Below are 27658 nucleotides of genomic sequence, written 5' to 3'. Positions count from 1 at the left end.
AAGAAGAGAGGGAGGGAGGGAGGGGGAGTCAGGAAGGGAGGGGAGGAAGGAAAACAGGAGGGAATCTCTGTTGCAAATCTATAATTTCTTTCCCAAGTTTCATCCATTGTCAACCTACAGAATGAAAATAGCCCTGATGGGAGGCTCTGCTCTTCTTTGCCAACTCATTAGAACAGAGGCTTCCATTCGCCTCATCTGATTCCGTAATATGAATGGCTGTGAGCCAACCCTGCCCCTTTGCATTGGGCCAACTTTTAAAGGATGTACATGGAGGCCTATTGTAGCCTAGTATTGAGTAGGAATAGAGGATTGCAGGCCCAGCCTCCTCCTTGGTGTTTCCCTGACGTCTTCCTGCAGGTCCCACAGAACCATATTGTATCGCTTGTTGGCTTTGAAGCTGATAAATTCCCTGGGTGATTCGTCTAAAGGACAACGATGCACTTATGCACTCTGCCTATTATAATTCTGTTCTACCTATTATAATTCTGTCTCTTCTAGTTATCATGAACTGCAACTCTCATAATTCCCTTCCTCCCAGCCTGGCTATTAGCCAGATTGGGGGTAGAGGTAAATTAACAATATTGTTGTCCAAGGGGCACCATATGTATGTTCTTGCTTTCCTAGACCCTTGGGAAGGCTCTGACAGTCAAAAGTATCAAATTAGAGGAGTTTAGTTTAGTTTAGTTTATTTGGATTTATAGGCCGCCCTTTTCCCTGAGGGGACTCAGGGCGGCTTACAATCATTAGGGAGGGGGTGAAATTCAAAACAAACAGAGAGGAGGAGAGGAAGAGGAAGAGGGAGAGGGAGAGGGAGAGGGAGAGGAAGAGGAAGAAGGAGGAGGAGGAGGAGGAGGAGGAGGAGGAAGGAAGGGGAATAAGAAGGAGGAGGAGAAGGAGGAGGAAAGGAGGAGGAGGAAAGGAGGAAGAGGAGGAGGAGATGACGGAGAAGAAGAAGAAGAAGAAAGAGGAAAGAAGGAAGAAAGAAAGGAAAGAATGGGAATAAGAAGAAGGAGAAGGAAGAGAAGAGGAGGAAGAGGAGGACCAGGAAAAGAGGAAGAGGAAAGGAGGCAGAGGAGGAAGAAGAGGAAGAAGAGGAAGAAGAAGAAAGAGGAAGGAAGGATGGGGAATAAGGAGGAGGAGGCGGAGGACAGGCGGAGGAGGTGTGGAAGTGGATGGAGGAGGAGGAGGAGGAGGAGGAGGAGAAGAAGAAGAAGAAGAAGAAGGAGAAGAAGAAGAAATAATAATAATGGATAAGGAGGAGGAAAGGAGGAAGAGAAGGAAGAGGAGGGGAGGAGGAGGAAGAAGGAGAGGAAGATGACAAAAGAGATAGGAAGGAGGGGGAATAAGAAGGAGGAGGAGGAAGACTGTGCGGTCCTTGGTGTTCTCTGAGCTTGGTTGTTTCCTTGTAGACATTTCATGCTCTTCAAACACAGATACTGGGTAGTCATATATCAGAATGGTCTAGTATAGGTAGTCCTTGACTTATGACTACAATTGAACCCCAGAAGAAGAAAAGGGACAACCATCCCTGTGGCTCTTCTCCAAGCATCAGATTGACAGGACTGCCTGTGTTTTGATATGTGTGTGTGTGTGTGTGTGTGTGTGTGTGAGAGAGAGAGAGAGAGAGGGGCGGGGAGAGGCAGAGAGAGAGAGCTTAAGTAATCTTCAGGCTATTTGCTAATAAAATCCCCAGAGTTTTCATGCAGCTACCGGTACTTCTTAAGCAATATGGAAAGAATCTTGTTGTGATGTTTTTTGGAAAGGGCAGAATATGATAATTTATATGATGCTGCCCCCCCTCCCCCCAATTTGGACATATATTTCGCAAGGATTTTTATGGCTTTCCGCAGGATCAGAGAGATTTAACTGCTTTTGACTGAGCAGTGTGATGCCTCATATTGAGTAGCGCTGCGCAGCACCACAAAGCAAATAGCATTGTGTTCCCCAAGATGTGATTGCTTTGCACATTGTGTATTCCCTCTGTGTCTGGGACTAGGAGACCTGGCTTGTGGGTTTTTTTATTTTAAACTTTGCTCGTTTTATGCATAATTCATAGCTTCCATGGTGCTTGTGCAGATCCTACAACCGAAAATGAAAGAATGGTAATCGGAAGAGACAAGCCAACATTTCTGTGAAGCTGAAGACGGTTTTCAAAAGGAAAAACCTCTTTGGAGTCAACTTCAACACCTGCTCATTCCAGGAGCACAATATGCGCTTTTCTTGGCAATGTTATGAAACGGATTTACCACTGGCGTCTTCTACCTTATCTTCTGACTTCCCAGTCCACGGCCTTTGTATTCCCACAGAAGAGACTCTCTGTACCACAAGGTGGAAAGGTGGAGCCTTTGGTGCTGTCCCAGCTTGGCAGTTGGCTTGCAGAGATTTCATTACCCAAACAGGTAACATCCTCAATGCCAATGGGTAGAACGGAACATCTTCAAACAAACAAGTCTGCAAGCCAACAGCCAAGAACAGACAGCATCAAGAAAAATATAGCCCTTCTCTCTCTCTCTTTCCCTCTGTCTCTTTCACTCTCTCCATCCATCCATCTCATTCTTCTATCTATCTATCTATCTATCTATCTATCTATCTATCTATCTATCTATCTATCTATCTATCTATCTATCTATCTATCTACCTACCTACCTACCTACCTACCTACCTACCTACCTACCTACCTTACCTTACCTTACCTTACCTTACCTTACCTTACCTTACCTTCTATCTATCTATCTATCTATCTATCTATCTATCTATCTATCTATCTATCTATCATCTATCCAACTATCTATCTATCTATCTATCTATCTATCTATCTATCTATCTATCTACCTACCTACCTACCTTACCTTAACTTACCTTAACTTACCTTAACTTACCTTACTATCTATCTATCTATCTATCTATCTATCTATCTATCTATCTATCTATCTATCTATCTACCTACCTACCTACCTACCTACCTACCTACCTACCTACCTACCTAACTTACCTTAACTTAACTTAACTTACCTTAACTTACCTTACCTTACCTTACTATCTATCTATCTATCTATCTATCTATCTATCTATCTATCTATCTATCTATCTATCTATCTATCTATCTATCTATCTATCTATCTATCTATCTATCTATCTATCTACCTACCTACCTACCTTACCTTAACTTACCTTAACTTACCTTACTATCTATCTATCTATCTATCTATCTATCTATCTATCTATCTATCTATCTATCTATCTATCTATCTATCTATCTATCTATCTATCTACCTACCTACCTAACTAACTTACCTTACCTTACCTTACCTTACCTTACCTTACCTTACCTTACCTATCTATCTATCTATCTATCTATCTATCTATCTATCGATCAATCGATCTACCTACCTACCTACCTACCTTATCTTAACTTAACTTAACTTACCTTAACCTACCTTAACTTACCTTACCTTACCTTACCTTACCTTAACTTACCTTAACTTACCTTAACTTACCTTACTAACTATCTATCTATCTATCTATCTATCTATCTATCTATCTATCTATCTATCTATCTATCTATCTATCTATCTATCTATCTATTGATCGATAGAAAGATAGATAGATACAAATACAACATATATATGTATGTATGTATGTATGTATGTATGTATGTATGTATGTATGTATGTATTAAGTGTTACAACCCCTGGTATGCCCAAATATATACAGCCCAGGTTCAAATCCCAGTAAGGGTATGGCTAGCTGATGAGAGCTAAATAGCTTGAAATAGATCTATACTACTCTCCCTTTATTTATTTATCAGCACAAATACAACATATGTATGTATGTATGTATGGCCAGTGGAACAGCTTTCCTCCAGAAGTTGTAGATTTTAAAGAAGATATTGGACAACCATTGCTCCAGAATGATATAGGGCAGGGCTGTCCAACTCTCATCCTGTGGGCTGGATGCGTCATGCACTGGCTATGCCCATACCCGGTTTAGCGAAGCGGGGGGGAGTCATGATACATCACGTGATGCCATCGTAACGAAGCGAGTTTGACACCCTTGGTATAGGGTTTCCTGCTTCAGCAGGGGGTCAAATTTGGAGACTCCAAGGTCCCGTCTGTTATTCACTTATGTTCTATTATTCTGCATTGTTTGGGCACTGCAAAATTTGCTTGCAAACATTTGGCACAGATCTTTTTTTTTTTAGTCTTTATAAATTACAGTGCTGTTCTACAACTTAAAATAATAATCAAACACACAATATTTGGGCTTCCCCCCAAAAAAGTCGTACGGGAGAAATTTTCCTATCATTGGAATTTTATTCCTTATTGTGTTCATTTCTGAGCTGGAATCAAGGAAACAGCAGGCAGTTGCATGACGTTAAGTTCATTATTCTTCACTCAAGAGCGATGACAGCTTGCTGTTAATTGGGCTGCCACAAAGACCCCCTTCATCCAACATCTTCTTCATATATCTATATATCTATATCTATGTTGCATTTGTGCTGATAAATAAATGAAGGGAGACTAGTATAGATCTATTTCAAGCTATTTAGCTCTCATCAGCTAGCCATACCATTCGAATCTGGGCTGTTTTTACATGTTAAGCAGTTGTATTAGCCTCTAAGCCACAAGCTCTCCTCCCTTATCAGCTGAGCCAAGGAAATGATTAAGTGTTATGTCAAAGCAGCTGGTATGCCCAAATATGGGAGGGAACATACTGCTTCTCTTTTGGCTCAGCTGATAGGGGAGGTGACTATGTGGTTTAGAGGTTAATATAACTGTCTAATACGTAAAAACAGCCCAGGTTCGAATCCCAGTAAGAGTATGTCTAGCTGACGAGAGCTAAATAGCTTGAAATAGATCTATACTAGTCTCCCTTCATTTATTTATCAGCAAAAATAGCAACATGAAATGGTTTTCTGCCTGGAAGTCTCCTAGGGTGGAGCTGAAAGGCAAAAGGGAAGCAGTATGCTTCCTCCCATATTTGGGCATACCAGGTGCTTTGACATAACACCTAATCTATATCTATATAAATGGCTGTGTATATGTTTCAGCATAACTCTGGAAAGCCTCGAGCAATTTCAACCAAACTTGGTACACAGATGACTTACTCTCTGGAAAAAATACTGTGTGGGGTAAGACACCACTGAAACTCCTTGGGGTGTGTGCTCTGTTAAGATACAGCCTGTTGTGCCTTAAAATGGCTTCTACTGTGCTGCTGTAAAATGGCTTCTACTGTGCAGCGCAGTAGAGTTGCTATGGTAACAGCTTCACAGTACTCCACAAGGGGGAAAATCCAATTTCTAATTACGTTTGGTCTGGACATTTTCCCCCTATAAATACCCAGGCAACTCTAGATTATCAGCTAGTATTATATACATTACAATCAAAGCCCTCTCTCAAATACTCCCTGCCCCTCACCCAGATGCTCATTTGCCTGTTCAGCATCATTCTGTATAAGGAACTTGCTAGGGTTATAATTTTTCCGGGAATACATTTCTCTAAGAAGTTATTTTTGGAATGCAAGCCTTATCTCATTTCCATGGGTAAACTATCATCAAGACCTCTGAAAAGTTAGAAGGCCAACAAGATCTTAAAATAACACAGGGTTTCAAAGACTTAATTAAAGTGTTAATGCTCTTAATCGGTGTTTCTCAATCTTGACTAGTTGGGGAATTCTGGGAGTTGAAGTCCACATGCCTTAAAGTTCCCAAAGTTGAGAAACACTGCTCTTAATACTATAAATGTTCTTACACTAAGATCTGCATTAAACGTATTGTTCTGGATTGAATTACAGAATTGGTCTAGTTGGTCATCTTGTCTGGGGAAGATCTACAGGAACTCCTCAACTTACAGACATTCATTTAGTGGCCATTCCAAGTTGCAACAGCAATGAAAAAAGTGACATGACTGTTTTTTTAAACTTACGGTCATAAAATGGGGCAAAACTCACTTAACAACTGTCTCACTTAACAACATACATTTGGGATTCACTTGTGGTCATAAGTCAAGGACTACCTGTACTAGACCATTCTGATATATGAGCATCCAGTATCTATGTTTGAAGAGCATGAAATGTCTGCAAGAAAACAACCAAGCTCAGAGAACACCAAGGACCCCACAGTCTTCCTCCTCCTTCTTCTTATTCCCCTCCTTCCTCTTTCTTCTTCTTCTTCCTCTCCTTCTTCCTCCTCCTCTCCTCCTCTCCTTCCTTTCCTCCTCCTTCTTATCCATTATTTCCTGTCTGCCTTCCTGCCTTCCTGCCTTCCTCTTTCTTCTTCTTCTTCTTCTTCTTCTTCTTCTTCTTCTTCTTCTTCTTCTTCTTCTTCTTCTTCTTCTTCTTCTTCTTCTTCTTCTTCTCCTCCTCCTCCTCCTCCTTCTCCTTCCTCTTCCTCTTCCTCTCCTCCTCCTTTCCTCCTCCTCCTCCTTTCCTCCTCCTCCTCCTTTCCTCCTCCTCCTCCTTTCCTCCTCCTCCTCCTTATTCCTCCTCCTTCCTTCCTCTTTCTTTCTCTTCCTCTTTTCCTCTTCCTCCTCCTCTTCCTCCTCCTTCTTCTTATTTCCATTCTTTCCTTCCTTCCTTCCTTCCTTCCTCTTTCTTCTTCTTTTTCTCCTTCTTCTCCTCCTCCACCTCCTCTTCCTCCTTTCCTCTTCCTCCTCCTTTCCTCCTCCTCCTTGTCCTCCCTCCTCCTTCTCTTCTTCTTCCCCCCTCCTCCTTCCTCCTCCTTATTTCCCCCTCCACCACCACCTCCCTGCCTCCTCCTCCTTCTCTTCCTTTTCCCTCAGCCTCCTCCCTCCCCCTCCTCCTTATTTCCTCCTCTTTTCTTCTTCCTTCTTCTTCCCTCCTCGTCCTCCTTCCTTCCCCTGCTTATTTCCTCCCCCCCCTTCTTGTTGCTGCAAACGCCACTCTCTTCTAGTACTTCTATAGATCTTTGAATACATTTTTGAAAAAGGATTATCTCAGAACTGATCTTAGATGCCAGCAACTTTTCCCCTCTGGAGAGTAAACAATTCCAAATTAACAAATATTCTCTTTCCCATAGGTGTGGTGGCACCGTTCTGCAATTTTATCCATAATTAATTTTATACCTGTAGCCTGACAATGCTGCACTTGCTTTGTAACCAATTAATTGGGAAGGAGCTGCAAATTAGTAATAATTAGTAGAAATTACAAGGTGAACCACCTTAATAGAACATCAAGCTAATAAGCCTCTGATGGGCAATTTCAATTCAGAAAGAAGCTGTGATTTTGTTTTTCTCTGTTTGAATCACTCCTTTGTTTCCTCTGTTAGTTATTTAGAAGTGAAATAGGGAAATCACAGTGGTGCTTTTTTCTTTTTAAAGATATGATGATGCTAATTATACTACATAATGAGAGCACATTATTGAAATGTAACTTATACATGATTACTAATCAAATGACTGTTCTTAAAAGATATATTGTTGATTCTTGCTTGCTTTTTTTTAAACTCTGCCTTTCCTGCTACAAAATGTTGTGCGTGAGAACAGGAGCTAAAAACTGAAGCAACGTTAAATACAATAGAACACTTTCTCTGGTCAAGTGTGATTAGGCACACAAGGAATTTGTCTCCAGTGCATAAGCGCTCAGTCTACACACAAAAATGACCAAGTAATAATAATGATAATAATGATACTAATAAGAGAAGGTCGAAGAAAAGATGAGAACGATAGTAGTAATGCAGCCAGACTACAGGGGTAAATAGACACAAGACAGCACTGTTGGAATTAGATGTTCAGCAGAAGGAAAGAAACTGCTCCTGTACAGGTAGTCCTTAATTTAATGCCCACAACCAAGCCCAAAATTTCTGTTTGTCAGGCATTTGTTGAGTAGAGTAGACTAAGAAATGGATAGGAATAGAATACAATACTGTAGAATAGAATAGAATAGAATAGAATAGAATAGAAACAGGAACAGGAACAGGAACAGGAACAAAAAACAGAAACAGGAACAAGAAACAGGAACAGAAACAAGAACAAGGACCGGAACTGGAACCGGAACCGGAACAGGAACAAGAACAAGGAACTGGAACCGGAACTGGAACCGGAACCGGAAGAGAAGAGAACATAATAGAATGGGAACAGGAATCGGAACAGGAACAGGAACAAGAAACAGGAACAGAAACAAGAACAAGGACAAGGACCGGAACTGGAACCGGAACCGGAACCAGAACAAGGAAACGGAAACGGAAACGGAACAGGAACAGGAACAAGGAACAAAGAACAAAGAACTAGAACAGGAACTGAACCTGGAACCGGAACCGGGAACCGAATAGGAATCAGGAACCGGAACGAGATAGAGAACAGGAACAGGAACAGGAACAGGAACACGAACAAGCCCGAACCAGGAATCCCGGACAGGAACCGGGAAGCAGTAACAGGAACTAGGAATAGGAACATAGGACAATAGGACTAGGTACTAGGAACTAGGAACTAGGCAACCCGGAACTGGAACTAGGAACTCGGAATAGGAATAGGAATAGGAATAGGAATAGGAATAGGAACAGGAACAGGAACAGGAACAGGAACCGGGAGAGAAGAGAACAGAATATAATAGGAACAGGAATAAGAAACTGGAAGAGGAAGAGGAACAAGAACAGAACAGAACAAAACAGAATAGAATAACTTTATTAACATCTATGCTGATCAACCTGCCCCCATCTTCAGCCACATCTTCAGGAAATCACTGGAGATGTGTCATGTTTCTTCTTACTTCAAACAAGAAACATGAAAATGAATAAAGGGGTCCTTGGTGTTCTTGGTTGACTTTTAAAAGTTTGATATATGTATTGAATGGAAATCTTCAAGTAAGTTTTGTATGTATAAAATAAGTATGTAAGTGCATGTCCTCTTAAAGTAATGCTGAATAATATTCCAAAGTTTGTAAAATATTATCGACTAGATTTGAAAATATGAGAATGAATGACATATTATCTGTCCACAGCAAAGACAAGCAGAGATGGTTAAACTGATTCTTTTATCCAAAGAAGTGAGTATATTTAATTTTGTCTCTATTTTGAAATTGCTTCTGAATTTTGTGCTTGCAATGTGGGGTGGGGTGAGGATGAAACTTTGACTGTGTTTTTGTAAACTGGATAGGCTTATTATTATAGAAACAGCTTGTATAAAAAGCAAAGAGTTGTGATTATAATGTTGTTACCTTCTACTGTGCTAAAGAGAGTTGGAAGTCGGGCCCTTTTTCTTTCTTCTTTCTTCTTTCTTCTTTCTTCTTTCTTCTTTCTTCTTTCTTCTTCTTCTTCTTCTTCTTCTTCTTCTTCTTCTTCTTCTTCTCTCTATATCCCTTCTTTTTCCCTCCCTCCCTCCTTACTTTTTCATACCTTTTTTCCTTTCTATCTCATACTTTGATTAGTAAAAAAGTTAAAGGTAAGAAAATAAACATGAACAATAAAGCAGTGATTGGTGCTCTCTGACCTCGCTTGCTTTCTTGCAAATATCCAGGGGTGGGCTACTACGTATTTGCCCCAGTCTGGGAGAACCCGTTGCTAATGTTATGTCAGGTTCGGAGAACCTCCAAATCCCACCCCTGGCTGGCCTTGCCTTGCCTCGCCCTGCCCACCCCCCACCCCATGATCCTGCCACCCCACCCCATCTCTCCCAGGAGTCTCTACACAGCCCATTTTAGATGTGAGGTAAGTATAAGGCCCACATGGAGGCTCAGGGAGAGAGAAAAACAGACCCCCCGGAAGGTCTCCGGAGCCCGGGAGAGGCAGTTTCCACTCTCCCGGAGGCTTGAAGAAAGACTCCAGAGCCTGAGGAAGGCAAAAATGCCTCCCACTCCATGGTGCAGAAGGCGGATGTAGGCCACGCCCACCAAGAAAACCCGCTGCTGAATTTTTTGAAGCCCACCCCTGCAGACATTACATTACCCTAACTAGCAGGGGTGGGTTGCTCCCGGGATTACTGCCAGTTCGGTGTGCGCAAAATTTTTGCCCCACACATATTCACTTTCCTCATGCACACGTAATGCGCTCCGCACATGTGTGCATTTGCACAAAAATAGATTTGTGCATGCGCAAAACGTTTAAAAAAATGGAAAAAATGTGCAATTACAATTGTTCTGTGCGGCGCAGAATCAAAAATCAAGATGGCGGCCTCATAGGAGAACCGGTTCAGGGGCTTGGCAGGCCAGGGTCCAGTGGTGGGTTTCAAAAATTGTTCGGACCTACTCTGTGCGTGTGGCCTCCTTTGTGGGAGTGGCTTGCCACCCATGTGACCGGATATGAAGATGCCGACAACACTTGTCAGAACCACCTTAAATTACCTCACACACAGCACTGGCATGCATAAGAATATGATGTAAACTTGTTTTTTAAAAGGCATCTTTGGTTTGCGTTAAAACAACTTCAACACACGCAATGTTCTGATTGCACCACAAACGCAGTAGTCATCCTTACCTTTCACAGAGGCACTGAGTTTTATAAATATGAGCATGATAGTGTAGAATAATCATATCCAAGGACCAGTGGTGGGCTTCAAAAAATTTTGGAACCTCTTCTGTAGGTGCGGCCTGCTTTCCGGGTCCACTGGTGGAACCTCTTATAACTGGTTCGGTAGATTTGACGAATCGGTTCTACCGAATAGGTGCGAACTGGTAGGAACCCACCTCTGCCTGGGTCGCTGCTGTTTCCAGCCACCCAGGCTGCCAAATCACTACCAGTTCGGTCGAATCCATCCGAACTGTCAACACCTCTGCTAACCAGGTAACATCATCAGTGCTAGTCTGACATGTTACCTAGTTAGGATAATGAACCATCTTCAAGAACAAAAGGAAGCTCAGAAAGTACCAAGAACCTCTCACGTTAACCCTGAGCTACAAATATTCTTCATGAAGAATAAACCTGGTTAAAAACAGTTAATTTTAGAAGCCCACTTAAAAGCCTTGTTAAAACAATACACTTTCTGAACTCGGAGGGAGGCCTAATCACAGTTAATTAATGCAGAGACTTTAATGACTCTGAAATCTGTTGGGAGGTCAAATCTGCCAAGTGTGAGCCTTCCAGAAAATTCCTCCCTCCCCCTTTTTTATTTTTTTGCTGACAACTTTCTTCTTCAAAAGGAAGAGAAAGATATAAGAAGATACTAATCGATGGGAAAGAATTAACAAGAACACTGAAGAAAAGTGATCTGGCAATCCTGGATTTCTAGATCATCCAGGAAACCAAAATCAAGCATGCTTAAAATGATTTGTTTTTTAAAAAAACCAGACACTACGTAACATTCTAAAGAGATATTCTAGATACTGTTAGTCTTCACTTAACAACCATTCTGTCATGCACCAAGGAAGTCAGAAGATCCGGGTAGTACAAATGAGTAGAAAGATTTATTGCAGGCTTAAGCTCTCTACAAGAATGGGGATGAATATAAACCTCCGAGTGGCCTCAATGACTCTCTAAAAAAGGATGCAAATGACCAGCTGTCTGCAAGGAGTATAAATCCTTCCGTTCCCCACCCTCCAGTCAGAGCTGAAGAAGCTTCTTGGATGAGAAGCGAAACGTCTTCAAAGAAAAAACAAGAAAGTCCAGTTGTCTCCTGAAAAAAGCACTTTTGGGTCTCTTCAAGAATCCAAACTACTAACTACTATAGTGGGGAATGGAAGGATTTACTGCAAAGAGGAATACTGTATTTTTCAGAGTATAAGACGCACCAAGGTTTTGAAGAAGCAAATAAACAATTTTTTTTGTACTCTTCAGACCTCCCCAAAACGGCCCCTTTTTTTTAAAAAAAAGGGGGGGCATGAATAGCCTTTAGGAGGCTTGTAGAGTGCTCCTGGGGAGGACGAGCAAAAAGCAGCCTGTCCCCCCCCCCAAATGGCATGCATAACCTTTAGGAGGCTTATAGAATGCTCCTGGGGAATGGGGGCAAAATTGAGTGAAAAACGGCTCTTTTTTGCTCATTTCTGCCCTCTCCAGCCCCCAGGAGCATTCTGAAAGCCTCCTAAAGGCTATGCAGGGCCATTTTGGTGAAGGGGTCGGGGTTTCAGGAGTAAAAAAAAATGCTGTATTCAGTATATAAGACGTACCCAGATTCTCAGCCTCTTTTTTGAGGAAAAAGGTGTATTGCATACTCTGAAAAATATGGTAAATTCTTCAACTCCCCACCCTCCAGTCAGAGCTGAAGAAGCTTCTTGGATGAGAAGCAAAACGTCTTCAAAGAAAAAACACGAAAGTCCAGTTGCCTCCTGAAAAAGCACCTTTGGGATTTATTTATTATTTATTATTTATTATTATTTATTATTTATTATTTATTATTTATTATTTATTATTTATTATTTATTATTATTTATTATTTATTATTTATTATTTATTATTTATTATTTATTATTTATTATTTATTATTTATTATTTATTATTTATTATTTATTATTTATTATTTATTATTTATTATTTATTATTTATTATTTATTATTTATTATTTATTATTAGGAGTTTGGAGTTTATTCAATTTGTAGGCCGCCCTATTCCCCGAAGGGACTCAGGGCGGCTGAACAAAAGCCAAGGGAGGGGAAATTACAAAAAGTAAGACAAAAACAATCAGACAATAGGAACAATTTAAAAGCACAACAGACACAGCAAATTCGAGTAGAGGGGGGGAACTCAACCCCAGGCTTGCTGGGACAGCCAGGTCTTCACGGCTGTCTGGAAGGCCCGAAGGGTGGAGAGGGTCCGAATCTCCACGGGAAGCTCGTTCCAAAGGGCCGGAGCAGTCACAGAGAAGGCCCTTCTCCGAGTAGTTGCCAGCCGACATTGGCCGGCAGATGGAATATGGAGGAGGCCTAATCTGTGGGATCGAATGGGTCTGTGGGAGGTAATCGGCAGAAGGCGGTCTCTCAAGTACCCAGGTCCAATACCATGTAGGGCTTTATTATTATTTATTTATTATTATTTATTTATTATTTATTATTTATTATTTATTATCTATTATCTATTATCTATTATCTATTATCTATTATCTATTATCTATTATCTATTATCTATTATCTATTATCTATTATCTATTATCTATTATCTATTATCTATTATCTATTATCTATTATCTATTATCTATTATCTATTATCTATTATCTATTATCTATTATCTATTATCTATTATCTATTAGACATATACCGCTTCATGGGGCTTTCAGCCCTCTCTAAGCGGTTTACAGATTTTTTTTTAGCAAATTGAGTCAGCAAATCGCCCCCACAGTCTGGGTCCTCATTTCACCCACCTCGGAAGGATGGAAGGCTGAGTCAACCTTGAGCCGGTGAGATTTGAACCGCTGAACTGCAGATAACAGTCAGCTGAAGTGGCCTGCAGTACTGCACCCTAACCACTGCGCCACCTCGGCTCTTTAAAGGAAGATGTTTGCAAGATTCTTGAACAAAGCAGGAAATTGAGGTTGCTTTGCTTATTGTCGCTGTGCAATACAAGTCCTTGACTTGACAACCATTTGTTTAGAGACTGTTCAGAGTTACAAAGGCAACTGGGGGAAAAAAATGACTTATGACTGTTTTTCCCACTTAAAAACCATTGCGGCATCCCTATAGTCACTTGATCAAAATTCGGACACTTGGGAACGGGTTCGTATTTATGATGGTTGCGGCATCCTGAGGTCACGCAATCTCCTTTTGAGAAGCAGAGTCAATGGGAAGGCAGTTTTGGTTTATAACTGCACCAGTAATTTAACAGTGACTGTCATTCACTTATCAACGGCGGCAAGAAAGGTCGTAAAATGGGGCAAAGCTCACAGTTGTCTTGTTTAGCAACAGAAATTTTGGGCTCAGTGGTAGTCACAGATCAAAGACTACCTGCATACGTACACCCCCCCCCCCACACACAAAAAAACAGTGACTGATTTTTGTTCATCTTAATAAATTTCTCTATATAAAATTGGCTCTGTGTGTGTATATGTTCCGGCATAACTCTGGAACGCCTCGAGCAATTTCAACCAAATTTGGTACGCAGATAACTTACTCTCTGGAGACAAATACTGTGGGTGGGGGGTAAGACATCCCTAACACTCCTTGGGGTGTATGTTCTGTTAAGATACAGCCTGTTGTACCATACTGCCATACTGACTTCTACTGTACAGCCCAGTGAAGTTGCCATAGTAATGGCTTCACAGTACTCCACAAGGGGGCTCCCTCTGGTAAAGGGGAAAATCCAATATTTGGTCCGGACATTTCCCCCCTATAAATAAATACCAGGGAAACGCTGGGTTATCAGCTAGATTTAATACAATACAATACAATAGCAGAGTTGGAAGGGACCTTGGAGATCTTCTAGTCCAACCCCCTACCTAGGCAGGAAACCCTATACCGTTCCAGACAAATGGCTATCCAACATCTTCTTAAAGACTTCCAGTGTTGGAGCATTCACAACTTCTGGAGGCAAGCTATTTGTTATAAACGTCATACTTTCAGGTCATATTTTTTTATACAAAGGGGCCAATTTTATTGCAGAAAGCGCTTCTTTCCAACCCGGAGAATAAAATAACTCTGAGAAACTCTCTATCCTTTATTTAGTTTTGTCATTTTAAGAGGGGATGAAGGGGGGGGGGGGAATCCAATACTAGATAAAATATAGCCATTCTGTAGATGCGCAAGAGACTATATTAAATGACTGCAGGCCATCATAGCTTTCTCCAGTTCTTCTCTGACACTTTCATACAACTTTGTTCTTGCCCATTTGCTTTCTCTTGTCAGATCAGCTGTTTTTTAAAAAAATTCTCAGTCCCGGAGACATGATATCTGCTGCATTTCCACACACACACACACGCCCTCTGTGCAAGTGGAAAGATTGAGAAAGGGGCCAGGAGAAGAGTAATGGATGGCGGTAAAATGGCTTGTATATTATTGTGGGAACGCAGACAATGTTGCAGGCCTGAGAAAACATGAATGAGTTAGATCTGTCATCCTTGCTAAAGACTGTGACAAGAAGCTGGTGCAGGGAAGGAAGCATTTGCTGGCCACATGACCACGAAGACGTCTTCAGACAGCGCTGGCTCTTTGGCTTTGAAATGGAGATGAGCACCGCCCCCGAGAGTCGGGAACGACTAGCACATATGTGCGAGGCAGAGGTGGGATCCTACCAGTTCGCACCTATTCAGTAGAACCAGTTCGTCAAATCTACCGAACTGGTTAGAAGAGGTTCCACCAGTGGACCCGGAAAGCAGGCCACACCTACAGAAGAGGTTCCAAAATCTTTTGAAAACCACCACTGGTCCTTGGATATGATTATTCTACACTATCATGCTCCTATTTATAAAACTCAATGCCTCTGTGAAAGGTAAGGATGACTGCTGCGTTTGTGGTGCAATCAGAACATTGCGTGTGTTGAAGTTGTTTTAACGCAAACCAAAGATGCCTTTTAAAAAACAAGTTTACCTCATATTCTTATGCATGCCAGTGCTGTGTGCGAGGTAATTTAAGGTGGTTCTGACAAGTGTCGGCATCTTCATATCCGGTCACATGGGTGGCAAGCCACTCCCATCCGGTCACATGGGTGGCAAGCCACTCCCATCCGGTCACATGGGTGGCAAGCCACTCCCATAAAGGAGGCCACACCCACAGAGTAGGTTCGAACAATTTTTGAAACCCACCACTGGTGCGAGGGGAACCTTTACCTTTATCTAGTTTCCATTCACAGAACTCTATACAAGCCCTTTCTATTTTTTCCAGCCATTAGCTATTGAAAAGAACTGATTCAAGTCAAATTTCCAATTGTATGTATTTATTCAAGAAGCCATTAGAAAGAACATTTGAAATAGTGTTTCAAGTGACGTTTTTATATGTTCAACTAAATATAGAATTCACTAACTAACCTTGGTTCATTTATGATTTATTAACCAAGAGCATTTGCTAGCAAGAGTTCATCAAAGTAGTGATCATAAATTGTTGCCAGCCACTCAAAACCCAAGCAATTATTTTTAATTCAACTTTTTTTCTCTTTAGAAGTCTGGAAATTCAAATTCTCCAATATCTGGTTACCTTGGCAATGCATCGTTGGGCCAATTCTAGCATGTGATCATTTAACATAAATCTCAATCATAAGGAAGGTTAGAATGGAGTGGTGCAGTGGCCTGGAGGTGGTGATCTCGTCTCATGATCAGGAGGCTGTGGGTTCAATCCTAGGTAGAGTCAGATATTTCTCTCTCTGGGCACGATGAGAATATATCTGCTGAACAAAACTTCACATTGGTGACAGGAAGGGCATCCGGCCAATAAAACACTATGCTAGCATCATTCAGTTGTCGAGACTCTACCCTGCAAGGGATAATGGGGTCATTAAAAGATTATGATGATGATAAGGAGGGTCAGAGTCAGTCTTTTAGATATGAATTTGGTGCAGGTTTGGGTACCTCCAATTCTCTAAGCAAGCCCAGATGTATTTCTTGACCATGTTGAAGGGAAGGCCAAGCATTACCGTATTTTTCAGGTATAAGATGCGCCTTTCCCCCTCAATAAAGAGGCTGAAAATCTGGGTACGTCTTATACACTGAATACAGCATTTTTGGCCTCCCGAAATCCCGCCCACTTTGAAAAAAATGGCCGTGCATGGCCTTTAGGAGGCTTGTAGAAGGGCTGGGCAGGGCAGGGCAGAAATGAGCAAAAAATGGCCCATTTTTCATCCCCCAGCCCCTAGGAGCACTCTACAAGCCTCCTAAAGGCCATGCATGTCCCTTTTTGGACAAAATAGGGCAGTTTTTGTGAAAAACGGGCCATTTTTGGGAGGTCTGAAGAGTGCAAAAACTTTTTTTCATTTGCCTCCTCAAAATCTTGGTGCGTCTTATACTCTGAAAGATACGGTAATTTTGTCTCTAATTCTTGAATTTTACAGAACAATCCCATCCAGCCTTGAAGAAAAAAAATTTACAGTTAGGAAATTCAACCAATTTGTGGAAGCCTGCACTTAGCCAAGTTTTAGTTTCTATAAACATATCTATTTAATTTATACCCTGTAGGAGAAACATGTATTTAGCCAGATTCTAGTTTCCGTAAATTTGCTCGTTTGGGTACTTATGAAACTTGTAACCCCCAGTGATCCAGCAACTCTTGGTGGCTTAGAGTGTTTACAGTAAAATAAGAATTAAAACACCCATGGTACAAACTAAAATCAATACATCATAAAACTCCAGCAAAAACAGAGAAAAGCAGACAGGGGAAAAAAAAACAATAACAATAAAAATGTCACAATAAATTAAACCCAGAGAAAAAGTCTCCAAAATGCTACAATTTTCAGAAGGATCATAAAAATGTAGGATTGGAAGGGACTTTAGAGGCTGCCCAGTCCAACCTCCTGACCAGGACAGTGGTCCTTATATCGTCTCGGACAAATGGAGCACCAGTGGTGGGATTCAACCGGTTCCCACCTATTCGGGAGAACTGGTTTTTAACTTTCTAAGCATTTCGGAGAACAAGTTGTTGGAAGAAATCCCCTTTTGTTTTTTTTCCAATTTTACAGGCCTAATCCTGTAAGGAAGGCAGGAAGGAAACATTCTGGTGTTGTTTCTAGCCTAATCTTTATTGACCTGCTTACAGAAACTGCCTTCTCTGGTTAACCCTTGTTACATTGTAACAGCTAAGGTGAAGTGCCCATCGAGTGACATTTAGTTGGCCATGCCCACCTAGTCACATGACCACCAAGCCACACCTACCCAGCTGGTCATTAGGGGAGAGAACCGATTGTTAAATTATTTGAATCCCACTACTGTGGAGCACCCACAATTTCCCGCAAGGAAAGCTGCTCCACTGTTGAAGAGTTCTCCTGTCAGGAAATTCCTCCTTATCTCTCAGGAGTCTCCACCCATTGCTTCTTGTCCTCTCTTCAGGTGCTATGGAGATTATATTAAGGATGTGGGATTGGGATAGGGATAGGGATTGGGATTGGGATTGGGATTGGAATAGGAATAGGAATAGGAATAGGAATAGGAATAGGAATAGGAATAGGAATAGGAATAGGAATAGGAATAGGAATAGGAATAGGAAAAGGAATAGAGTAGAGTATGTTAGGTAAGCTCCCCGTTGGGAGAGCGAGTACATTCAGAGTAGTATTGTGAGAGTTGTGTTGGAGAACACACAAACCATCATACAGAGACAATGCAGTTTAAATAGACTTTTACTTTCGTGGAAATAGAGGTATCAGAGTCCATCAAACAGTCCAAGTCATACACGGATAAGACAGTCAGTCATCAATGTCTTTCAGTTAAGGGATAATCCAAATAACATAGTCCAGTATCATATAATCGGTTCAGAATTCAAGATTTGCTAGCAGTTGCAAAACTTACAATAGCTCATGGCACTTTCTAACAGCCAGCATCAGCCCAGCATCTAACGAACAGAGAGCTAACAGTCATTCTGGCTCCCTCTTATGGCCAATTGAGGAAAACAGCAACCAATCGCATTTTACAGTATGATTTAAAGAAACAGGTATAGCATTGTTACATGATTTATATATTGCCAACCCAACCATTAGATTATATTCCTAACAGAGTAGAGTAGAGTAGAGCAGAGCAGAGCAGAGCAGAGCAGAGCAGAGCAGAGCAGAATAGAACAGAACAGAATAGAATAGAATAGAATAGAATAGAATCAGAGGTGGTATTCAGCAGGTTCTGACCAGTTCTGGAGAACTGGTAGTGGAAATTTTGAGTAGTTCAAAGAACTGGTAAATACCACCTCAGACTGGCCCCATCCCCATCTACTCTCTGTCACTCGAGTCCCAGCTGATTGAGAGAGAATGGGGATTTCGCAGTAACCTCTCCCTGGAATGGGGAGGGAATGAAGATTTTACAGTATCCTTCCCCTGCCATGCCCACCAGGACCCACCCACCAAGCCATGATATGCCCACCAAGCCACGCCCATAGAACCAATAGTAAAAAAAATGTTAAATCCCACCACTGAATAGAATAGGAGCTGGGAGGGACCTTGGAGGGGTCTTCTAGCCCAACCCTCTGCTGAAGCAGGAAACCTTCTACCATTTCAGATAAGTGGCTGTCCAGTCTCTTCTTTAAAAACCTCCAATCATGAAGCACCCACAACTTCTGAAAGCAATTTCTGTTCTACTGATTAATTGTCCTCACCGTTAAGGAAGTTTCTCCTTAAATCCAGGTTTCTTCTCTCTTTGATTCGTTTCCAACCATGGTTTCTTATCCTGCCTTCAGATGTTTGGAGAATAACTTGACTCCCTCTTCTTTGTGGAAGCCCCTCAAATAATGGAAGATTGCTATCATGTCTCCCCTATTAGCCTTCTCTTCATTAAGCTAAAATTATCTTCATTCCTTTAGCCTAGTGATGCAATTCAACCGGTTCTATCCGGCCCAGATGAAGCAGCAGCAGTGGCGGCGGAGGCTCTGCCCACTCACCCATACATCATTGCATCCTGTTTTTGACACTCTGTGCACGCGTCGAATGTCCTGCACATGCGTGGATGTGGTGCTCACATTTGTGAACTGGTAGCGAGGTTGATTCCACCCCTGCTTTTAGCCCCTTATCTCTGAAGTTCTTCTCTGTACACTTTCTAGGGCCTCAGCCTCTTTTTCATATTGTGACCAGAACTGGATACCATCTTCCAAATATGGTTTGGCCAAACGGTATAGAGTAGATCTATCATGCTCCAGAAGACAATGGATGGGAACCGGACGAAGAGACAAGCACCCTAGTAAAGCAGAATAAAATGTGAATTAAAATATAAAAGTGACATGTGAGAGAAGGAAGAGATAAAAACCTGCTTGTAATGCTTGACATTTCCAAAAACAGGAAATGTCAAAAGCCCAAAACCACAGAGTTCAGCTAAAGTTCTTACAAAGCCACGTAGTCAGTACCTGTGGCGCAAGACAAAAGGAGAAGTAAGACAATATCTACTTACATATAAGGCTTCTTTCTCAAAATGACCAATAAGAAATGGGTTAAGTGTTTCCTCTGTTGAGCTGCTTTTGAGAATATATAAGAATCTGTGCTTCCATGAGAAGGGTTCAGTGGTGGGTTGCTGCCGGTCCGCACCGGTTCTCGTGAACCGGTTGGTTACCGGACCCAGAAGTAAGCCTGCCCTGCCCCCGGCCCTGTATACCCGGCCAGCCGGTATTTTGTCCCTTCGGTCTCCCCGTGCTCAGAAAAGCAACTTCAGGAAGGTCCTTTGCTAGCAGGCAGGTTCTAGGACGCCTGCCGCCACCAAAGATCGAAAGACATGGAGCCACAGACTCCCCTCTTTTCCCCGCCCCACAGCTCGCCTCCTTGGGTGGGACCAGGGCGCGCGCAGGGTGAGTGGAGTTTGCGACCAACTTTAAAGTGAATGGGGCTGTTTGTGACTAAATGGGACAGAGAACATAAAGGAATGCAAGGGAACATGGAGGTAATCTAGTCCCACCCCTTCCCAAGGCAGGAGTCCCTCCTTTTCTTTGAGAGCTGTCAGTGATAGACATGAAGGAAATGGTGTGTGTATGAATGAGAGAGAGAAAGAAAGAATGAGAGAGAGAGAGAAAGAATGAGAAAGAGAAAGAAAGTTAGAGAGACAAGAAGGAAGGAAGGAAGGAAGGAAGGAAGGAAGGAAGGAATAGCAATAGCAATAGCAATAGCAATAGCAATAGCAGTTAGACTTATATACCGCTTCATAGGGCTTTCAGTCCTATGGAAGGCTGAGTCAACCCTGAGCCGGTGAGATTTGAACAGCCGAACTGCTGAACTGCAGTCAGCTGAAGTAGCCTGCAGTGCTGCATTTAACCACTGTGCCACCAGGAAGGAAGGAAGGAAGAAAGGAAGGAAGGAAGGAAGGAAGGAAGGAAGGAAGGAAGGAAGGAAGGGAAAGAAAGAAAGAAAGAAAATAAGTGGGGGAGAGTGACACAAGAAGGAAGGGAGGGGGAGAGAGGGAAAGAGGGAGAGAACTTATGATCTCAATTGAGCCCAAAATTTTGGTTTAAAAATTTTGTGAGTCTACTCCCTTTCAAATAGCCAACAAAATATTTCGGGTTTTAATTCCATATCTTGCTTTACCATTGCTTCTAACCACTAACTTCTGAATAGCTACTTGAACCTACCTAAGTAGTGAACCTAATTCATATATTCCTGTTTTTTGGAACTGAGAACTAAATTTCAGAAAAAGGAAAGCTGTACTGCTCTGGGAATCTACCTATGACATTCATTCTTGAACTAAGTTCTTGGATGAAAGACTATATCTTTCCTGTTTGTTTATATCTTTCCTGTTTCTCATCCTTCCTGAAAAGACTGCACATTGTTGGTTGAAAGCAGAGGTCCTTTCTGTAACCTGTAGTCCTCAGCTTATAACCACAATTGAGTCCAATATTGTTTTATTTCTTTTGCAGTTGGTATTATTTATTTTTGTACTTATTTTAATCTTATTGTAGTTCATCCATTGGGGCAAAGAATTCAGTGACATCGTCTTGGCCACTCCCACCCAGTCACATGACTGCCAAGCCACTCCCACCCGGTCATATGGCTGGCAAACCACTCCCACAAAACAGGCCACATCCACAGAGTAGGTTCCAAAATTTTTTGAAACCCACCACTGGAAGGGTTGTTCAGAAGTTGCATAGTAGCCTTTGACGAGTTTTCTGAACCTGGCTGCCAATAAACTTCTCCTTGATCCCGAGACGTCTTAAGTCCTGTCATTTTCTGCAACCCTAGAAATAAGGAGAAATAGCTTGACAGTCAGAACAATCAACCAGTGGAACAGGTTGCTTGAAGAAGTTGTAAGTGCTCCAACACTGGAGGATTTTTTTTTTTATAAAAAAATTTTTTTGTTACATAAACAACACATGCCCACACCAGTGGGAAAAGTAAAAATCAAAACACACACACACACACACACACACACACACAGACACAGACAAAAAACAAGGCAGGGGGAAAAAAAGAAATACAAAAGAAAAAAAGAAAAAAAAACACAGGTATATATTATAAAAAAGTATATCAGCTGGTTACAACATGTTTTGGTGCATCTCTTCCATTAATTCATATTAATTCAAATATCTTAACTCAAATGTTTACCATATTGACATCATTATACCTCCACTTTTAGTTGACTACAGTTATTTAAACATCTTTCATCCTTAACCATGCCAAAGATTTAATCCATAACCACATGCTAGCATTTCATTTACTTGTTTGTAAAATCCTCTATTAACATCAAATCCTCATATCCTGTTTTAGCTAAACATCCATAATGTTTAATACCAAAAATTCCATCTTCCATGCATATAGTTTATTATCATTCTCCTTTCTTTATGTAATTATATCGTATATCGTAACATTTTCCCCATATTAGTTAATATTTAACTGTATATAGTTTTACTTTATTTTTTAATAGTGATAATTATTGTGATTAATAACCTTTGTATATGGTCCAAAAATATTTCCAACCTTCCCTTCTCATATCCAATTATTATTTATCATATCAACTCCACTGGACAACACTGGAGGTTTTTAAGAAGGGACTGGACAACACTTGGTCTAAAATGGTACAGGGCAGTGATGGGTAACCTTTTTGGTTCCAAGTACCCAGAGTGTCTGCGCGCCCCTGCAAATGCATGCGTGTATGCCCCAATCCCCCAAAAGGCAATGTGAGCGCCTCCCTGCGCATGCACCCTACGCATGTGCCCCAATTCCCTGCACATTCCTCCCCTGAGCATGCACCCCACCTCCAAGCCCACATTTTGGCTTCCAGTAGGAGGCTTTTAAGGCCCAAAACGGGGCACAGAGGGCAGCCTCGCTATCTCTGCAGTTTCTCCCCAGTGCGCCCAGGTGTTCTCCTCCATTCTTGCCTCTCCGATCTGAACAGTTTCTCACCGCCGCCCCCCCCCCAGCATGGCCAGGATTTCTCCTCCATTCCTGTGGAGATCAGGGAAGGCCCCCGCGCATGCACGGCTGAGATCTGAAGACCAGCTGGCCAGCGGAGATGCGTGCGCATGCGTGGTGCAGCTGGGCTGGGCGCATAGATATAGGGTCTCCTGCTTGAGCAGGGGGTTGGACTAGAAGACCTCCAAGGTAAGGTGACCAGATTTTCAGATTGGTAAAGAGGGACACCATTGAACACCATTGATTAAAATTTTTATATTTTGTCAAAAGATCACCCCAGGACACTGAAACCAGCATAAATACGAATCTGTTGCCAAACAAATTTTTGATCACGTGACCATGAGGATGCTGCAACGGTCGCTAAGTGTGAAAAATGGTCGCAACGGTCGCTAAATGTGAAAAATGGTCATCAGTCACTTTTTTCAATGCCATTGTAACTTTGGTCACTAAAGTGATGATGTTTGCTGCATATCAATAGAATAAAAAAGTTGTTACACTCCTACTTGGCAGTTTCAATATACAGCCTCAATTGTTCTAATGTAGGGTCAGTTGTTGCTACTTTTCAATAGATAGATGACAGGTAGGTAGGTAGGTAGGTAGGTAGGTAGGTAGGTAGGTTTATTCTGAAGATAAACGTTTATGTACACCAGGAACTTTTGAATGAAAGCTGGGAGAGGAAATTGGACAAATGAACAGAATAGTATAGTACTCTAAAGGAATAAATGTGCTCTGGCTAATAAATGCACAGAGCAAAGATTTATAAAAATAGAAATGTCAGTATGAAATTACAAGCTATTACCTTATGTATTAATTAAATATATATCCTGCTCCCCCCCACAACTCAAGGTGGCCTGCATCTCCTCCAATTTTTTATCACCTTCTGAGTTAAGCTAAGTGAAGATAGAGGAATAATCAAAGTCACCTACTGTATTGAGTTTCTGTGGTTGAGAATAGAGCAGAGCCTGACTTCCCACATCTGACACCTGCTAGAGGCTGTGAGAGTTTTCTTTCTGAGCAAGAAAATTTTGTGACCAGCCATGTCACAAAATCTATTAATGAAAGGATAAATCCCTATTTGCGAAATAGCCAGAATATTCTCCCAAAATTTAAAAGATTCCTCTTCTGGAATTACAAACAATGTCTAAAAGTGCTCTACCAGAGAGGGAGTATGATCATTAAGGTGGAAGAGTAGAAATACAATAGAGAAATTCATCGTCAAGTTTTCTTTTGCTCTGCTGGGAGATTGGGGCAAGTCATTTTCTGTTAGCTCTACCTACTTCATGAAAGTATTTTGGAAAAATGGGAGAAAGGAGGTGATGCTTTGAGTTCCTAAATGGAAAAAAAGGAATATATATCTAAAAAATAAATGTTAAGTCAGATTTTTCCCTGCAAAGTATTCATGAAATAGACCAGGTTGAAAAAAAAATTCCAACAAAATTACCCCTAATCAGTTATGGAATAATGAAGGCTTACTCTGAAGTAGTTAAATATATAATAATTATGCTAACTAATAATATAAGACGGTAGGAATTAATATCAGTAGCTTTTCTACTGTCCATAAGCTATTTTCTTAAAATTTAGGTGTGAATGCTCTATATTATTATTTAATGTTGAGATACCAAAAAGATGCACACAAAGACAATACAAAGACTTGAAACTACAGGTAGTCCTAGACTCAACAACAGTTCATTTAGTGACTATTTAAAGTTACAACAGCACTGAAAAAAGTGACTTATGACAAGTTTTTACACTTCTAAATGTTGCAGCATCTCCATGGTCATGTGATCAAAATCAATGGATGGACGGACCATGCAGACTTTCTACATTCTTAGCCTACTTTCTCAAAGTTTCTGATTAAATCTTCTGTCTTGAAGCTATTATGATTGTTTTATCTAACCATTAATTAGGGTATTGGTTTGTCTTTTAAAGCACTAATCTTGCTTCCCCTAGCTTCCCTGCCTTCACCCACCACCTGCACTAACCCCCCCATGCCTCCCCCTCACATCACATTCCTTACCTGGGACTTCAGCCACCTCCCTAATCACTGTCAGTGTTTAAATTCAGATTATTGTACACCAGAAAGTCTGAATTTAAGTTTATCATATGAATAAAAATGAAAATCATTCTTGCACTATAATGAAAGGGGTGTATATTTCCTGGGGACAATTTATAAAGTTATTTAAATGAAATAAAGCAAGCAGACTCCTGCCATCGCGCAGCAATAATGCTAGGCATAAGATTAAAGGAAACAAGCTACCCCAGGGGGGAAAAATATTCACTCTTGAGCTGCTACAATTCCTGCGGGTCAATCATGTGGCAGAGTTAAACATAAAGAAGCCAATAATATTCTAATTTAGCGATGATGGTGCAGTATCCACAAAATTGAGGAAACCTTGAGGATAACACAGGTAGCTTATGTGACAGGAACAGCCATCTTAATTGTGAACGTCTTGGGATCAGCACTTTTTGAAAGCGAATTGTCTCTAGAGACAGCAACCCTCCCCGTATTTATCGGGTGAAACCAGCACCGAAAATAATACAATTGAAAACACCGCTTAGGCTGGAAAGCATCTTTAAAACCAGCAAAAAAACCCAAGGCTGCCGTTTTGGCTTAAACCTGTTGATAAACTACTAAGCCGTTGCAACGAATTATCCATACGATATTGTGGCTCAGACGAAGGGAACGAATCAGTCAGGAGCCGGTTAAATGCACGGGGACAACAAAGGAAAGTTGATGAGCGCATTCTTGTGGCCGAGACCATCACTCCGCTCTTCCTTACATTTCTGTCAGAGGAAAGGTCACACCGCCACAGCAGCAACATATTACCTCGGCAAAGGCAGACGCAACTCCCCGGCGGCTGGTCTGCGCGCGCACAAACACACACGGCCCCACACACTCCCTTCCCTTCCACGACTGGCTCCCTTCCCTAAATCCCTAAAGGCTCCGCTTCGCGGGAGCCAATACTGCCCGCCCGCTTTCCTTCCTCTCCATTGTGCTCCGAGCTCTGCCTACCACACAACACTGTGACCTTTCCTCTGACAGAAATGTAAATTTTTAGGGAAGGAAGCGCGGAGTGATGGTCTCGGCCGATCGGACCTTCCAGGCCGCCTTTGCCGTTTCCAGCCTCGGTGCAGGGGTAAATGCGGTGCCCTTGCGGCGGCTCCTCCACCCCCCGCCCTTCCCCCACCTGCAGACCCCCCCAGCCTGTGGGTGGGTGTCTCCCGGGGGAGCCTGGCTCGTTTCTCGCGCGCAGGAGTTGTCGGCGGGCGCGGATGTGCTTTGTTTGCGGCGAGCATGTGGCGCTTTTGCTCCGCTGGGCTCCTGATTCCCTTCCTTCAGCTCCGTTCAGACAAGCTCTTTGGCTGTGCCCACGTTTGCTTTGACAGAAATCACTGGAGCCCCAAGTGCACCGATCTCGGCGTTTTTCGCATCGGGGCGTGCTGCAAGAAGAGGGAGTGAGTGAAGACCTTTTCTAGCCGGCGCAAAGGACTTCCCAAGACTTGCTTTGCAGCAATCCAGACTCACTCCCTCCCTCTTGCAGCCCGCCCCATGCGAATTCCCCCCCTCCCCGCATCTTCTCCTGGGTTTCTCTCTCAGGGTAGGGAGGCCGCGGGCTGGCAGTAGCCACCGCGGTCTGGCTACCCCCCCCACCCCGCCTCCTCCACTAGCCTTTGTCCCTCCACAGTAGGGTGGCTGGGGGGAGGAGATGGCCCGCCCGCCCAACTCCGCAAAGGGGGAGAAGGAGAGGAGGGCCGTCTCCTCCCCCCAGCCGCCCTACTGTGGAGGGACAAAGGCTAGTGGAGGAGGCAGGGCGGGAGGGGGGGAAGCCAGACCTCAGCGGCTACTGCCAGCCCCGGCCTCCCTAGGGAAGGCCTTCCCTTGCTAAAGGCCACCGCCGCCCACCCGAAGTGGCGAAGCCTCCCGTTTCCCACCGGTTACTCACCAGTGAAGCAGCAAAAGCAAACAGCGAAGGCGAAATGAAATGGAGACTCGCGTGGCGTGCTTAAGCAGACTCCAGCCAATCAGTGAGGTGGCTGGGATGCCGTGTGCTTAAAGTTTTCCATCCCAGCCACCTCACTGATTGGCTGGAGTCCAGGCCAATCAGTGAGTGGCAGGCTGGGCTGGCTTAGATTTTTAGTGTAGAATAGAATAGATAGGGGAACGGAACGAGCGAGCTAGCAGCAGCTGATGGGCGGGGGAGCCAGCGAGCGCCAAAATAAAGCGGGGGTTTTTGAGAATGGCCCGGGACGCAGGAAAAATTATGAAAAGGTGTGCCTGTCCTGCCAGATGTGGGACGTCTGGTCACCCTACTCCAAGGTCCTCTCCAGCTCCGTTATTTTGTATTTTGTGTTCAATATTCTGATCTTGATGATGCCATTCCTCTGTTGATGCAGCCCAAGACCGTGCTGGCTACAGCGCATTGCTAACTCACACCTAAGAATGAGGGATAAATCTGCTCTCCCTAAGCTGTCGTTGAGAGGAATTTCCTATGAGAAAGTAACTTGAGGGATTAAGAAATGTAGAAATCCTTTGGCCGACACGGTGCTGAATGTGTGCCATTTGGAGAGTGGCAGACATTCAACACGGAATCTTTGAATTATTCATTGGACACTGTAGTCACTTGAAACTTAGAAACTCCAGAATTAGATAGGACTTCATTTGTTTAATGCTACCTAATGATAATTTTGTGCCCCCGAGCATGAACAATTTTAGGTTGTCTTTCTGCAGCGGCAGTGCTGACTTGTTAAGTAAAACATAACATTTATATATTAGCTCGGTGCAGACCAAAGTGAACCTTAGTTATAAATTAATGAGGAAATCTGAATTTGCTTCACTGAAT

This window comes from Thamnophis elegans, chromosome 5, assembly GCF_009769535.1.
Source record: "Thamnophis elegans isolate rThaEle1 chromosome 5, rThaEle1.pri, whole genome shotgun sequence".
Classification (NCBI taxonomy): Eukaryota; Metazoa; Chordata; class Lepidosauria; order Squamata; family Colubridae; genus Thamnophis; species Thamnophis elegans.
Note: the sequence above shows the minus strand (reverse complement) of the source record.